This window comes from Melozone crissalis, unplaced genomic scaffold (genome assembly GCF_028551555.1).
Source record: "Melozone crissalis strain CALT ecotype California unplaced genomic scaffold, PUWL_Pcris_2 ptg000013l_1, whole genome shotgun sequence".
Taxonomy (NCBI): domain Eukaryota; kingdom Metazoa; phylum Chordata; class Aves; order Passeriformes; family Passerellidae; genus Melozone; species Melozone crissalis.
Genome location: NW_026535791.1, coordinates 52729119 through 52746545, shown reverse-complemented (window position 1 = coordinate 52746545; position 17427 = coordinate 52729119).

The following is a 17427-nucleotide window of genomic DNA, read 5'->3' as shown; positions in this document are numbered from 1 at the left end:
TTCATTGTTCTTGTAAAATGCAAATTGATAAACTGCAGCTCCTTTGTAGTATTGCCTTGTGTATTTCAATTTTTTCCCATTGTACAAATAAACCAAGACATACTTAGCAAAGAAATAAACTGAGATCAGAGATGATAGTCTTAACTTTATAGTAGTGAATTTGAATAAATTTCTGTCAATGTTTTGAATCTCAGTTTTGCATTTTTAAAAAAAGGCATGTAAAATTTTGCTCAAAGACTGTTTTCAGGATTTCATCAAACAGATTTCTGCTCCATTGCCATACAGAAACACTTCATTAAAGTTAACAGGGCTGGTATATAAAGTAGTGACATATTTACTATTAAATTTTATTGGAGAATCAAGAAAATAATTTTCTCCTCACAAAATAAAAGGTCATATCTACTGAGACTGTAATGAAAAATAAGGAGAACTGAATATTTTTTCAAAATCAGTGGTAAGACTAAATTAGGAGAAAGTACAAATTTGACCACCTTCAAAAAAGGAAATTCTTCTGAGCAGTTTTTAAAAATTTATCCCAAATTTAACTACACAATAGTGTCTTTTGTTTCTGCCTCTTCAAGTTATCTTACCTTTCCTTTTAGCTTTGCACTAGTGTTTCATTCAGAATTTTTTGCTACATTTCTGACAGAAAGAGAGAGTATTATGAAAAGGAAAGATATTATATTCCTTGGAAAAATTTAATTTATTATAATAATTTCAAAAATACATTTCTTAAACGATTTGATTAAAAAAGTGAATTAATAGGAGTAGGGATATTTGAAATAGAAAGAGCAGAGTATAGCAAAAGAGTAATTTGATGCAAAATACCACCAAGTAAAAGTCAGAAAAATTGAACCTTGGCTTCTTTTTATCTACTAGTTTTAGTATAAATTGCCTCTAAATACATAATGGAAAATATTGGCATTGAGAACTTCCAGTATCAAATAGATCTTTGAGGTACTATTGAATATGAAGGCAATATTTCTACTTAATCTGAGAACAGACAAATTTCACTATTTTGAGAAGAAGTTCAGATTCACAAAATAGGACTTCATATCTTGTTTATCTTGGATAAGAATTAGATCAATGAAAAGCTCCTGAGAGCAGTTAAGCAGTCTGTTAAGCAGTCTTAACATTCCCAGACATTGTAAATATAGTCTGTTAACTCAACATAGCTTAACACTTTTGAGATAAAATAAGACTGCACCCTATGGCAAGTGGGAAGATTTTGTAAATAACAGCAGAGCAGGTCCGTCCTTCCTTCCTTCCTTCCTTCCTTCCTTCCTTCCTTCCTTCCTTCCTTCCTTCCTTCCTTCCTTCCGCCACTTCCTTCCTTCCTTCCTTCCTTCCTTCCTTCCTTCCTTCCTTCCTTCCTTCCTTCCTTCCTTCCTTCCTTCCTTCCGCCACTTCCTTCCGCCACTTCCTTCCTTCCGCCACTTCCTTCCGCCACTTCCTTCCTTCCGCCACTTCCTTCCTTCCTTCCTTCCTTCCTTCCTTCCTTCCGCCACTTCCTTCCTTCCTTCCTTCCTTCCTTCCTTCCTTCCTTCCTTCCTTCCTTCCTTCCTTCCTTCCTTCCGCCACTTCCTTCCGCCACTTCCTTCCGCCACTTCCTTCCTTCCTTCCTTCCTTCCTTCCTTCCTTCCTTCCTTCCTTCCTTCCTTCCTTCCTTCCTTCTTTCCTTCCGCCACTTCCTTCCTTCCGCCACTTCCTTCCTTCCACCACTTCCTTCCTTCCTTCCTTCCGCCACTTCCTTCCTTCCACCACTTCCTTCCTTCCTTCCTCCCGCTACTTCCTTCCTTCCTTCCTTCCTTCCTTCCTTCCTTCCTTCCTTCCTTCCTTCCTTCCTTCCTTCCACCACTTCCTTCCTTCCTTCCTTCCTTCCTTCCGCCACTTCCTTCCGCCACTTCCTTCCGCCACTTCTTTCCTACCTTCCGCCACTTCCTTCCGCCACTTCCTTCCACCACTTCCTTCCTTCCGCCACTTCCTTCCGCCACTTCCTTCCTTCCTTCCTTCCTTCCTTCCTTCCTTCCTTCCTTCCTTCCTTCCTTCCTTCCTTCCTTCCGCCACTTCCTTCCTTCCGCCACTTCCTTCCTTCCGCCACTTCCTTCCTTCCGCCACTTCCTTCCTTCCTTCCTTCCTTCCTTCCTTCCTTCCGCCACTTCCTTCCTTCCGCCACTTCCTTCCTTCCGCCCCTTCCTTCCTTCCTTCCTTCCTTCCTTCCGCCACTTCCTTCCTTCCGCCACTTCCTTCCTTCCTTCCTTCCTTCCGCCACTTCCTTCCTTCCTTCCTTCCTTCCTTCCTTCCTTCCTTCCTTCCTTCCTTCCTTCCTTCCTTCCTTCCTTCCTTCCTTCCTTCCTTCCGCCACTTCCTTCCGCCACTTCCTTCTGCCACTTCCTTCCACCACTTCCTTCCGCCACTTCCGCCACTTCCGCCACTTCCTTCCGCCACTTCCTTCCGCCACTTCCTTCCTTCCCATGAAGAAAAGTGGCAAAACTGTCATCCACCAGCTGTCCAAAAGGCTTTGAGAAGCAGATGGCTTTAATATGCCCTGTTACAGGATCGCTATTGATCCATTTTGCAAGTGGAGGAGAAGTAATTAATAAGTAAAAAATCAAACTGAGTGTAAGATGAGAGGGTGGAGGGGATGTAGGTCTGTGGAAGACCTCTAGATAGATTTTGTGCTCTTACAATGAGAGAAAATGTATTGCCTCCTTGTTAGTTAGAGTAGTATGGGCAGGATAGAGTCTATTTAATATTAGCATAAAACCTAGGTGTAAAATAAAGCGCTTAGGAAAACAACCCATATGAATAAAATGCCTAAATCACTGATTGAGATGTAAGACGATAACTGTCTCTAGAACCTCCAATAATACTTTTTTCTCCTAGTCTGAGCTTTTGCCTCAGTAGAGATGAAAATACAAAAGCCCAATTTAGTGCCTAAGTTAAGCAGTCCAGCTCCTGTCTTGAGACTGTTATTTTTAGTAAATAAAGACTTTTAATGCTATAGCTATTATGAAAACCATAACTCATTTAATTCTCCATAGCAAGAAGTTCTTCTCCATGAAAATACAGATCTGCATTGCACTGAGCCAGGCAGATGTTCTTAGGGTTATAAAACATGGTGGGATATAAGGAATTATAAACATTACAAAAGCTAAGAAAATTGGAAGGTAGCCTTCCATTAAGAAGGCAATATGAAGAGTAAGGCAAAATAAGAAGCATCAAAAATCAACAATCATTTCACCCAACTCCTTCATAGCATTATGTTTCTGCAAACAAATATTAGGTAGCATTGTTCACCTTTAAATTCTCTTCTGTGGAAACTAAAATAGGCTGTCATCATGCCATATACTTCCAGCAGAGGTGGTGGTAAACTGCAGCTGTAGTCCTCAGCTTCTCTAGTTTTATGTTAAAAATATCAAAGATAAACCATGCTGTTATTTTTGTTTTCACCTTATTTTCTTTTATGCCCATTGCTAAAAGTTGTTTATGATGTATATCATTTTTTTCAAAGGTGGCAAAAATCAAGAATTTTATTGATGAAAAAGAAAAAGTACTTGAAATTTATTCCCTTATAATTCAGCATAAATTTAAATAAAAACTTTTACTGACACAAAGGTGAAACTGAATGGATTCATTTTTTCTAAATATAAGCAATGAATGCTTTCTTTAAAGTTGTGAAAAGCTACATACAATGAAAAAACCCTACCCTAGATAAGAGTGTTAATTAAAATTTTAATTGTATCTGTATGAATTACCAAGGGCAGAAGAAAAATCATATACAGAACATTGCTTGATGTTTAGGGTTTATTTTTTTAATTCCCCTTTTTTTTTAATGACATTCCCCTTCCCCCTTCTGTTCCTTTTCCACTGTTTCTGGAAGCTCATTCAGCTAAACTTGAGAGTGCAAGAGCATCCCCTGCAGGAACATTACAGCCCACACCGATTTCCCCTTTTCTATGGTGTTTTTTCTTCTGTTAATTTGTATTCATCTTGCATGGTGCACAGTAATTGTGTCTAGAGAATTAGAGAGAGATGGCTATTGCAGTGGTAATAGAATTACTATCAGTGTTCTAAGCTGGTAAAAGGATTGTGAGTTTCAGTCAGAGGATTTAAAAACACATGCTGAAATGTATATTGGGGTCTCATTTCTGCAGCACCACTTAAATATTTTTCTTCGGGGTTATAAGTGGGATCATTTAGAGTCAGCAAATGTTGCTAAAGAAGATGATACTAGAATTCTCTGAAAAAGCACCTTTAGCTTTGTACATGATAACAACATATAAATGTGAAGACATTCTGAAATGATCAAACTGCTTAAGTGTTCTTGAATTCAGTGAGAACTGATTCACTGGCTACACTGAGAACTGATTCACTGGCTACAACAGTATTTACTCATTGTTATTTTTTACTACCCTTTTTTTTTCTTCCAATATGTTCTTCCTGATTTAATCTTTCCTGTTTTATTCAAATAAAAGGGAAAAGAGAAAATTTTTCATCCTTAAATGTCAACATATTATAGATATGGCCAAAACCACTGATCTGTGTGTTGCTTTAGAGTGAATGTACAAAAATTAATATATGGCAGCAATTTTCAAATCCTGCTACAAGTTTTATGGATTTTACAATATTCTGAAAGCAACAGCCTAATGACCACCATATAAAGTATTATGTGTTTTTGTAATCCATTTATATTATAAAAAACAACAATAAAAGCCAGACAAATTATGTCTTTTGACCTCTTGAGTGTTGATATTCTACCTATAAAAGCTAAACTCTAAATCTTTAAATCTGGCTTCAGAATTAGATGGCAGAAGGAAATTTAAATTATTTCACTTTGTTTTTTACAGAAAATGTATCCTTTCAGTTTAGCTGAAACTACAGATCCTCTGAAATTTTTGTTCATACAAACAACATGCATAAAATTAATTTGTAGGAAATTTCTTCATGTCAGTTTAGGAAGGAGAAATTGATTGTTTAACTGGTTATTTTTCCCTCCTTTCCCTGAGTACTTTAGGAAGCCAAGGTTCCATTCAGAGAAGAATTACATAGCAATGCCTGATAATGATCTGGGACTTTAAATGGAATCCAGTGAAAGCTAAAAGGTTTTTTAAAATCAGAAGTAGAATAAGGACTGCAGTATGTCCTGCTGCTCTTGTTCTTTGTTCTGTTAATCTGACTTTTTCTCAATCCTCATTTGAAAAGCTGGAAGACACCCATTTATATAATTTCTTTTAGAAGCAGTGTTCTTTCCCTCGGAGCTGGTAGAGTACCAGTAGGGTACCAGAGAGCTGTAGTAGTCAGGGCAGGTCTTTGCCTTGTCCTTTTTGGATTCACTTCCTGTACAGAGATTGGAAACCCTTGTGACAGAATAGCTGTTTGATCACCAGATTCCCATAATACACAACAAAGTGTGTACAGCTCTCCTGAAGAAAAGAGTTTCTGGGGTTTTTTATTTAAAAGAAACTAACTATTATTTTCCAGACTAATAGACCTGTCTTTAACAAATTTCTCCCATCACTGAGATAAAGTAAAATGTGACCAGGTCTTTAGGACATTGAAAAATTGAGAACAGTTCCTAAATCTGATTTTAATTTTGCCTTAAATGTCTTCTTAGACATTGCCTAACTATTTACAGATAAAGTTTTCTTCAAAATTCGTCTTTGCTTTTCCTCACTAATCAGCTGAAATTTTGCACAGAATCATGTTATAAATAGTAGTTTGGACTTAAGAAGGACATCTTAGTCATTAGTTCTGATGTCCAGGCAGTAGTCTATCCCATTGTTGGGCCAAAGAATATCATTGTTTTTGTGATATTGTCACAATGGAACTTATTTCTACCATTCATCCTGCTACAGATTATTTTGGATCTTCAGCCTCATTGGCAAAACACATCTAATTTCAAGATGAAATTTCTTCTCTGAAAATCTGTATCCATTTGCTAATGAGTTTGTGCTGTTCTTTGGACTGCAGTGTTCAATTTTCTCTATTGCCTTTTTTTTTCCCTGATTATCTAAGAGAGAAGAAAATAAAGCTGCTCACAAGCTTATTCTCTAATTCATGTCTTGATCTTTGGTCATTGTAGCATCTCTTCATTATACATTTCCATGATGTATTTGTGGCTGGGTTTTTTTTTGTTGTTTTTTTTTTTTTTTTTCAATAAATAGCCAAAACTGCACACAAAACCACATTGGAACTATTTATCTCCTTAGGATTTTTCATTGCTCCCTTACTGTATATCCTTCCTTCATGTGTCCCAGTATTGTCAGGCATCTTCTATGGTCACATATGATTTGTTTCTATTTGCTAGCCTCTTCCATTGGAAAAATTGCCACAAAGCAACATTATTTGATCTATGTGCTATAAAGATTTTAAATTGTTCAACAATAGTACACTTACTTGCTGAATCTATTTAATTTACTTATAACTGTCTCATAGGTTTTTACATTCAAAATTTAAGGTGGAATTTCCTAGTTGGCAACACACTTTTCAGGCTTTCATATTCTATTCAATACTTGCATCTTTTTCTTTTTATGTTTTTTCAGTTTTCTATTGATAAGAATTCTAAAATATTATTATGCTTTGTGCTACATTAGTAGCAGAGGATTTCAGCTGTTCAGATGCAGGTAACTAGGGCCATCTGAATGCCCTAGCATATGTGAAAGTCACAGTATATGTAAGAACTTTTCTGGCCTGGCAGCTGGAGGTCAATTGGCTTTCCTTAACATGTACACAGCAGAAACAATGCTGAGATTTAGGAAATATCATCTCACTTCAAATTTTCTTTCTAAATGATCAGATTGTTTTAATGATCTAGTGCTGATCTAGTGCATGTTCCCAAAAAGATCTTTGTCCTACATGCCTCTCTGGTGTGTCTTAAACAACTTATCAATTTGGAAATAACACTAATTTCCCATGTATAAATTAGTAATGCTTCCAAGGCCATCTCAGGTTTTCAGCTTTCCCTTTTAGAATCAGGAGTAAACCAGTCATTTTAATTTCTCAAAATATATATATAAATCACAGAGTCAGTAGGTCAATTAAGACCTATATGTAGCTAATAGACTTGAGGTCTATTCACATCAATAAAGAAGTAGTCATGGCTGCCTGCATAATTCTCCCAACTTTATTCACTTTTTGATTGGGATATTAAAACATTTGCCTATAATTTGCTGTGCAGAATCACTTCAAATGTTGCCAGACTAAGATATTCACATAAATCTAGGATATATGAAACAAAGCAGAGACGAGACCCATGCTCCAGAAACCAGCACCTGAAAGCCATGTGGGATAATCTAGAACATCCCACACTTATGTGAATTAAATCATTCCATAGGTCTGCACACTAGCACTATGAATTTTGAGACACCTAACTCACTTGTTTAAAATTTAACTGTCAATAATCCACGGAAAAATTCCTTTAAAACTGTTTTAGGTGTTAGTTATTTACAGAAATAATTATTACTTCTTTTTTATTTTAACTATCTCTTCAATTCTTAGAAAGATATTAAGGCAAGCTTTCCAGCCTTACAGTTGTGACCTTGATCTTAACTTGTCAGGTTGGATTTGAATTCCCAAATCCAATAAATTTTCTGGAAGGGACTTTCACAGCTCTGCTTCCTCCTCCTCAAGACTAGAAAACAAATGTCCCTACAAAAGAGAACAAAAAGACCATGCAATTCAATGTCTTTGCTCTGACAGTGACTGACAGCAGATGACTAGTAAAGATAAGAAAGAAAACATCAGTTTCTTCCTCAGTGTTTGCAAACCATGGACATTTTGAGCACAAAGGGAGATCATTTTATTCTGCAGACTTTGCTACATTTTTTCTTCTGTAGATATGATTTTGTTTTTACCTGGAAAAAATTAACATCTACAAAACAACTATTTTTGCGACTCTTAGCAGTAACTGCTGCAATGCTTTTCTGTAGCAGGCATATTCACCAGAGAGATAGTATCTAGATATGACTGAAATTGGACAAGCTGGTAAAGTGGCAGTTTATAGGCTTTTCTAAGCAGTTTAGCAAGAGGGCCAGGTGGTGGCACCATTTTGGACAGCCTCAGAGCTGTGTGGCTGACATTTAGAAGGGTAGATTCTGGCTTGAGAGCCAGGTAGTCCCAGCCACATGACAGATACAAGTTGCTGTTTCTGCAGCTCTTATGGATTACAGAGCCCTGTAGCACATTAGAAATCCTGGGGTGTAATGCACCTGTTTCTAGTAGTGAATTGATGAGATTAGATTCCTGTCACCCATCCAGACAATATTGTCAGTTTCAGGCCTCAAACAAGCATCTCTGTTCTGCTGAAGAAGAGACTGTTCCATGCTGAAAAACATGTCAAGCCTTTTTTTATTCTGGCAGGGATTTTCTCTGCCTTTTTTTTTTTCTTGCTTAAAAAATGCAGATGTTAAGAATCTTTAAAATGGTTTAATGGAACAAGGATTATCACAGGCTGGAGGAGGGGTGCTGAAATACAGTTGGATTCTTATTTTTCAATTTTTTTTTTTATAGATATCACCACCACACAAAAGTAAGCACCACCAGTAAAGAATTTAACCTTTTATATTAAGTTTCCTCTTAAATTTTGCAAAATGAGTAAAGAAAAGCCAATAAACGAAAGACAACCTCAATCCTCATTAACCTCCTGCAAATAAACACAGAATTCCCCACAGCCTATTACAGAAATGGAGATCCAAGAAATTATTTTAATTTAATTTTGTCAATGATGCGTTTTCAATATCAATTAAGTCCATATTTTCCTTGCTGAGTTTCAAAAACATGCCTAATTTCATCATTTTCCAAAAAAAAAAAGTTGTTGCCTTGACCCTTCAGGGAGAATTACATGACTTTTAGAAGTCTTTGTGTCAGTATAATTCAGGATAACACTCTCTTAAATTCTGAGTTAGAGGATTAGCCTGGTGCAGCAACAAATGTTTTCTGTCTATCAGCTGTTAAAGTTACTGGCTAAATGCAATGTATAACTGGCTCATAGGCTAAAATGCTGATTCCTCTGTAAACCTGATGGCAACCAAATTAACTAGGAAGTCACTTGGCTCCAGAGGCTTTCTGTTTGATATTAAACTACTGGAAAGGCAATGTCTCCTATAATAAGAATATCTAGAAGCAGACTGAACTAGTTTTGAATTTAATCACAAGGCAGTCTAAAGAATATTTTTCTGTCATTTTATAAACAGAAAATCTAGCATATTTTAAAATAAATCTTCTTTCTTTTTTGTCTCTCAGTAAAATCCTACTAGCTACTGACTAGGTATCTGAGTGCACAAGGAAAATACTAATTTAAAATGTTGCCTATTTGAAATCACTTTTCAAATTCCAGGACACTAATACCTTGGGAAAATTAGAAAATTCAGATAGATTATCTGGTTCCAATAAAGCATTAGCTTTACTAAATATAGAATCCATAAAATTATACCCAAATAAGAATGCAAATAAATAAATGTCTATATACACATACGTGTATGTGAAATAAGGCTCTGGAATATGAATGTCTCTCAGTTCCTCAACATGCTATAAGCAATTCTCACTGTGTGCAGCCTATCAAATCTCATGCACTGAGAGCTGGCTTACAGGACCACATCAGATACTTGACAGCTTTTGCACTGCTGGTGGTCTCCTGCAGCTCCCCTCCTACCTTTATGCTTTTTTTATTTTGCTGAGACCAAAAGTGCTTCAGGTTGCAACAATAAAGTAAATCAGGTGTCTAAGTTTCCTTCTGCTCTGGTCTCCCTCTGTTCTGCTGCTGTGTCAGAGACACTGACAGCAAGCTGACATATTTATATACCACACTGAAATGCAGAAAATTGCTCACTGAAATCCTTGGTCTTGCATTAACACACAGCTGCACCACACGTGATCAGTCCTGGAAAATAATTTATACAGTTGTACAAATAGACATCAGAGAGTTACTTTGCATGCAGTTTCCTGTCTGGTTTGTTCATATTTCCTATCTGCTCCATATGGTGAACTAGAATTAACATCAAGCCTATCTTTGACATGATTCATTATGCAAGGTCTTAATTCATATCACCTAGACTTTAAATGTATAGACAAAAAGTAGGTTCTGGACATACTGGAGGTAAAGCTGCCATTTTTATTAAAGAATAGTTAATAGAGTAAGTCACCTGGTATATAAAAAGACATTAAAACTAAAGTGTCAGTGGCACAGGGGTTTTTTGTAATCTTACTTTCATTAGTAAATTTAAAAATTAGTTTCACAAAGACTCATATTTAAATAATAATCTTAGAAAGCAATCACAACATAGCATAAAATATATTAATGCTAGTTAAATTTATCTCTTTGTTAATTTAGATTTTTAAGTTCTTGCCAGTATTAGAACAGAGTGATGGACAGTACATCTATTCATAACAAAGTCTAGTATGGGCAAAAAAATTAATTGGAGGAAATACTGGTAGTGCAAAGTAGCTAGCTATAAAATAGATGAAAAAGGCAAAATATTTTAAAATAATATAAGCTTTATTGACACATGTTAGACACATAATGACAGAGTCATCTAGGGCATATTGAGAGATGATTGATTAATCAATTACAGTATTTTTTTAAGTCTAGTTCTTGATGTTTCCAGGGTAATGTATGAAATATAATTGTCATTGATTTATATATTATTTACCTAAGTAACCAGTCACTAGTAGTATTTCATTTGAAGTTCTACTAGTTTGAGTACAGTAAATTGCTACAGGCAAATGTGTCTTACGTGCCTCTAATAATTGCATGTGTAATACCAAGTTTTGGGGCAGAGTAACAAGCATTTTGCACAATGAAGAAAAAATTGTTACCTCTTCATGGATTACTGGGTAAATTGATAATTTTTTTTTCTTGAAATATTTCTGCTCTACAATAATCATACAATAATAGTATTATCAGTTAAACAGCCTTCACTTGATTGGTCTGTTCTAAACAGCTTAAAAATTAGGGAAAGCACAATATAAGATGTCTAGAAAATGTTGCCCTCACAGGAATGCTCTTATCAAACTCCTATGTCTACTTTAATTGCTTCTTTTTAACTATTTAACTTCCTTTGACATGTTGAAGCACTATGTAGACAACTGTTTGAACTTAGTGAAAACTCTCTTTTTGTCAAGTGTGTGTCAGGATGATTTATGCTTCTGATTTGTAGATGTTCTGTTTACTCTTCAAACAGTAACCACTGTCTGGAAATCAAAAAGCTATATAAAAACATTTGAATTTCTAAAAAAGACCATATCACAGTATATCTCATTAACTCCAATGAAATTAGGAATCTGTAGAATATCAAGGAACCATTCAAATCAGGTGCAGTAAGCATGCATGATGTCTTAAGAAACTGGTTTTCTGAAGTATAAGAATGACAGGTCAAAGACTGTGATTTCTTAGGCTCAAATAAAGTGTAATATTTTACAAAAAAGTTGCCTAAGATTCCAACAAGCAGCTGTCTCTAAAATCAGACATATTTCTGTGCAGAAACACAAGTCTTTTAATTCTGCATTATCAAACATATCTTTATCTTACATATTAGTTAAGACCTTTCCTGCTAGAATTTAAAATATTACCCTTTGGATAATGAAACAGAAATCTTAAAAATATTGATTATTTTTAATAATTTTAAAAATAAAATGTAGATAAGTCACATTAAAGAGAAAAATATCTAGAAATTACATACTTTGAAATGTTATTTCCTAATAACCCTTGACTATTCTATTAACTAAGTATAATAGTAGATAACCTTATCATAGATGCTACTTCCCAAAATAATGTAGGTATCTGCAATTAAATAGCAGTAACTATGATATACTTCAGTGCACTGAATAGAAAACTTTGCATAGCAACAGGTGGAATCACTTAGGTGTGTTAAAACAGCAACTCTGTAACTACTGAAACAAAATAGGAGTAAGGAAAAACAAACTTTTCTGTACAGTTTTCTTGCAAGGAGAAGAGGGTTTTGATTCATCCTAACTGCAATTTACAACAGAGGCATACCCTAAATTGGTCATCTAGAGCAGGTTTATAAAAAATGAAAAGAAATAGCCACTTTTAGGCTTTGATTTATCTTACCCACATATTCAGGCCTAAAATGGGTCATATAAATTGAACACTAAATACCCTATTTTCCTTGCATTGACCACTCTCTGAGCTAAAAAAAAATTCTCAGGTAAATATTTATTTTATACACATCTGAAGTCATCTTTAAGACAGATTATTTTTATCACACGTACCACTGCTAAATATTCCCTCCCCCCCACTCCTTCCCCCCTCCAAAAACAAATTGGTGAAAAAAGCCCTGTTACTTTTATGCCCATTTTTGTAGTGATGGTAAGCAGTTTTCTTGACAGGCTAGGGGTAGAGAATTTTTGTAATAGGCTTATATCCACTTTACATATATTCATACAACAATGAATAAGGAGCTCAAACTACATTCTTGTAGATAAAATATGTTTTTCCAATGTGGTATTAAATACAACCTTTTAAATAAATATATAGTTCCTATGAACAGCAATTAAATGCAGTTCAATGAAAGACAATTTCATTATGCTTCTTCATAACTTAGAAATTGCTGGAACACATATAGTGCTTTTGTTAATGTAGTAGCAAAATACTGACTCTTCCTCCTCTCTCAGCACACCCAATTGTCCCAATTGAACAAGCCACATAGTGTCAAGCTATTCCTTATTAGCCTGATATAGAACTGGGATTCAAGTACCTGTATGTGAAAGACAATCCATGTAAGCTGCTAAAAATTGAAGGACAAGTCAGAGCTGTTCTACTGCATATAATTAACAGTTGGAGCCATAGCTTCAATCTGACTCATATTTCCCAAGCAAGTGTCTCAATCACTGGTGTATAGAGGCAATCACTCATTTGTTCTGGCCCAGTGAATATTTATTTATTTAAAGTGGAACAGCTCCAACAAGAAAGACAGAGACTGATGTAGTGTGTTTCAGTAGCAGGGCAATTATATAACAGAATTTATGTTAGTCAATAAATCCCTGCAACAGGGAATCACAAGATAAAACTATTATAAAAAGTCTCAGTCATACATTTAGACAGTTGACAGTTTTGAGAAATGGCACTGTAGCTGAAACACAATTCTCTTTAAAAACATACTCCACCAGAAATGAAAAAATAGTTCTGTTCACACTGGTATTTTAGACATAGAAATACTGTGCTGCCTCTTTCCATGACCTCCAACCCACCAGGAGAAGGCATAGGATGGGATTTGGACAGTGGTAACAATGTGGTGCCCAATCCTGAAGGAAAAATGACAACCGAACAAAAGAACTTAATCTTCTTATATTCAATTTTTTGTCTTTTCGATACCTAGCTCTTGAAAACATAGAACTATATTTTTTCTTTAAATAGTAATAAACTTGTGCCAGATCAATGAATACTTGTTGATGCTTTAAATACTAAGGTATATAAATAATGTTTGCTAACCTACATTAGAAAAATAATGGACTGTTATGAAACTTTACAATATTTGTAAGAGTCATATCCCTGTCCATTTAAATTGTTGGAATTTGTGTTAAGAACTAAAAATTGTGCTATTATTTCTGTTAATAATAGAAAAACTGTAGAGAAAAAACTAATTTTGATTAATAAGCATGGGTATCTGACAAATAGAGGGGTTTTATTGCTTATGCAAGTTGCCTTTTCTGTAAGCAAAATATTTTTTGTGTAAGAGGAAGGGAATAAAGTAATTCACTATATATCCTTTGTTTAACATGCAAGTTCAATTTTTTTGAAAAATGTACAATTTTGACAGTAAGAGCAGAAATCTCTTTAAAAAAGAAGCACAACCAAAACAACATAGTAGACTTTTCCACAGTTATGTATTTTATAGTTATATAAAAGTATAAAGCAAAAATGGGGGGAAAAATCATAATTTCAGGTAAATCCAAGGAAACATGAATTGTCATGAAATCTGTGAACAAAATATATTTTCTTTCCTTATGTCTATATTTATAGCTTATTTCACATGACTTTCAAAATCTTTAACTTACAGATTTTTGGGTTTGGGTTTTTTTGCAGGGGCAAATTTAATATATACTGATATATATCAAGAAAGGTGTCAGAAGTAAAAAGTAAGTTAGGCTCTGGAAATCAATCCACATTGTATCTTTTTCAGAAATGTTCAGTTAAACAAAAAGAAATACACAAACAAACTTAACCTACCATGGAGAGAGCTATACAAAAATATAAGAGAAAAATTTATTACTTTCAGTGTAAACATGTTGGCTCTTGTAAGTTACTGTAGCATCTGATGATGTCAGAATGTGAGAATAAAGAAAATCATATTTGGTACATGTTTTAATGAAGCTTATATCATTGACATGTTAAAGAAAAGGTACTTGATAAACACAGGGTTTTTTCCTGTTTTTTCCTATTAGTAAGTTTTTCAGGTGACACAGAAGTGCATGGGTTATGCAGGGGTTCAAGACCACAGGATGATCCAGCAATTTGTTACATAAGACTGTAAATTGATGGTTATGAAGAAAGATTTTAGATATGTCAGGTAGGGACCACATCTGTGAACTGCAGTCAGTTAACTGAACAATATAACATCGAAGAAATGGCAGCACCAGGCAGTATTAATGCTAAAATAGTTCTACGATTTTGTCTTCGAATTCCTCACTAAGAGTGGAGTGTGTATTTATGGGTATATTAGCATGTTCAGTGACATCACCAATGGTTTGTTTCTCCTTCTCAAGGTCAATGATTCAATTTTCTTGCTATGTACTCTGACCATGGCCTAACATCTGCTCTTAAGTTTCCATCCAACTTTGGCAATTGAGGGCACTGACCTAGTCTGAACACTCAGATGCTCTTTACATTGCTATAAGCAAGCTTTTAAGGAGCTTGATCATTTTGGATTGCAAATCAATTCAAAAGCAGGATGGAAACTGTTGAAGACTGGAGTTTTGGAGGAAGGAGTCATTTAACTGAGGTGATTTTTAGAAAAGCTACTGTCAGTCAGAAAACAGCATTTGAGGAGCTACTAACACTCATATTAATCCAGCACACAGGTTCACCTACTAGAGCCTTTCTACACTGCTCCAGGTAATATTTCAATAGCCAGCTGGATGCCAGTATTGCTCTGAATGATTTGCATTTTCCTATCATGTTAACCTATCACACAGTGAGCTGTCTAAAAGGAATCTTGCTAGTAGGGGGAAGTTGTGACATTCATGTGCTTATGATGAGGGAAAGAATATCACCAAAATACAGGCAAATTTAAAGCATTAAATTGTCAGGCTTTAGGATTGGTTTTAATCTCATTACAGGCAGCTAAATCTGGTTACACACTTTGTAACTGCAGGCAATTTTATGAGAGTTGAAATTTAAAAGCAGCTTATAGAGACAAAGGAGATAAATAGGCAGTGCCAGCAGGTCAACCAGACCTCTAGAGTTCTCTATACTCTGCTGCAGGTTGAAGGAAGGTAGGCAAGGACAGTCCTAACTAAGACACATTATGTTATTCCGAGACATGTGATAGATATCTGGAACTTAGCTACCACTGTGAGTTAAGCCACAACACAGTGCCACACTGTATTTGTGGGGGGAAGAAAGTAGCCCTATCTTTCCACATCTTTCTCTGCTTCTATGAAAATTTGAAAGATGAAAGGGAAAGAAAAGACTTATTAGTAACATACATAACTTTAAATCTTCTGGATTTGAATATGCAGTACATTTGTCTTTAAAACATATTCTAGTATTCCTCCAGTCTGTTTCACATCATCTGACCTTTTATGAATGAATGTCATCTGCCTGGTTCTGGAGCATGTCCAAAGTATCCCTATTAATATGGCATTTGACAAAAGCACATTATCTTTACACATGGTAACTTCCTCTTCACATGGTATATGACTGTATATGGCAAACACCACATCTTATACTTAATTCATGAAGGCTTTTCTTATGAAGGAAAAAGGCTGAAATAAAGAAAACATTGATTATTTCAACTTTCTCCATGTCATGTTCTATGCTCCCCTTCCCCCTTCAGCACCTGGCTCTTGTTTTCTCTGTTTTTTCTTTTGCTGCTGCTGTAGCTGTAGAAGCCCACCTTGTTGACCTTCACATCCCCCAGCACGTTTAAGTTCAGATGGGCTTTGGCTTCCCTAACCCCCTCCCTCCATGATCAGACAATGTCTTTATACTCCTCTAGGGCCACATGTCCCTGCTTGCATATCCTGCACGCCTCCTTTTTATGTTTCCATTTAATCAGGAGCTCCTTGCTCACCCACGCAGTGCTTCTGCCACTTTTCTTTGACTTGTTACACATTAGGTTGGACTGTTCTTGAGCATGGAAGAAATGATCCTTGAAAATCAACCATCTCTCCAGGATACCTCTGCACTCTCAGTGTATTGAATATTGTGACTAGCATCTTCCATAGACTTAGGCAGACTAGCTCAGGACAACTGTCATGTATCAGCTATTTTGGGTTACAAGTCTAAAAAAATACGAGCAATCATCAACACTTGCTCTGATAAGTATAAAGTATATCATCATCCAGTTTCCACCATCATAAATCACACACCTCTTTTTCTAGGAGAAATGATTATGGAGTTGCTTTTTTTTTTTTATTTGTTTGTCTGTGTATTCTTTGGTTCCTTGGTTTCTATTACTAATTACATTGTTTCTTAAAGTGTGTTCTGTCCTCCAGCTTCCAGAAACACCATAATGAAAATTACTTACTTTGTGGACTTACATGTCCCAAACTGAGAGGATAGAGCATCCTCCACTTAGAAAAAAAGGAAACTTAAATTATATTTCATGCTTCTTGATATGACCTTGAGATCATATTTATGAGCAGCTACCACTATGGTAATACTTTGGAACACATATTTTTTACAAGATGACTTAGAAAAATGTACTATGTGTTGTATCCATCCCTGCACTGTACAAGGTTAAAGATTTAACCCATTTCTTCAGTATTACACACAGTTTTATCTTAATTTAAAGTATTCAAACTTTAGCCTCAAAACAGTGCATTTCAATCACACTTGTCCTTGATTTTGTCCCTTTTAAATTTTTCCCCCTTTTATCAAGGCAAAGCAAATGCTGAAAAATTAATGTGAATAGTATCTCAATTTACTTTCATTTACATTACATTTCATGTATCAGTTTGGAAGGCATTTAAAATCAAGAAATTATAGACTAACTGACAAGTCAAAAGGGAAGAACATTAGCCCAGAACATATTGAATACTTATTGCTAAAAATCAGAATGAAATTTATAGGGAGTCAGTGAAAGCTGTCTGAAGAAAGTCTCTGGTCATATACTACCTCCAATTTTACTACCTCTTGCTTCCCCCCCGCCTCAAACAGTATGCTTCCAGTACCTTTTTCATTCTTATTCCTAGCTTCAACTAACTCTTTCTCCCTTTTTAAAGAGCATCTATTTCTTTCCTGTT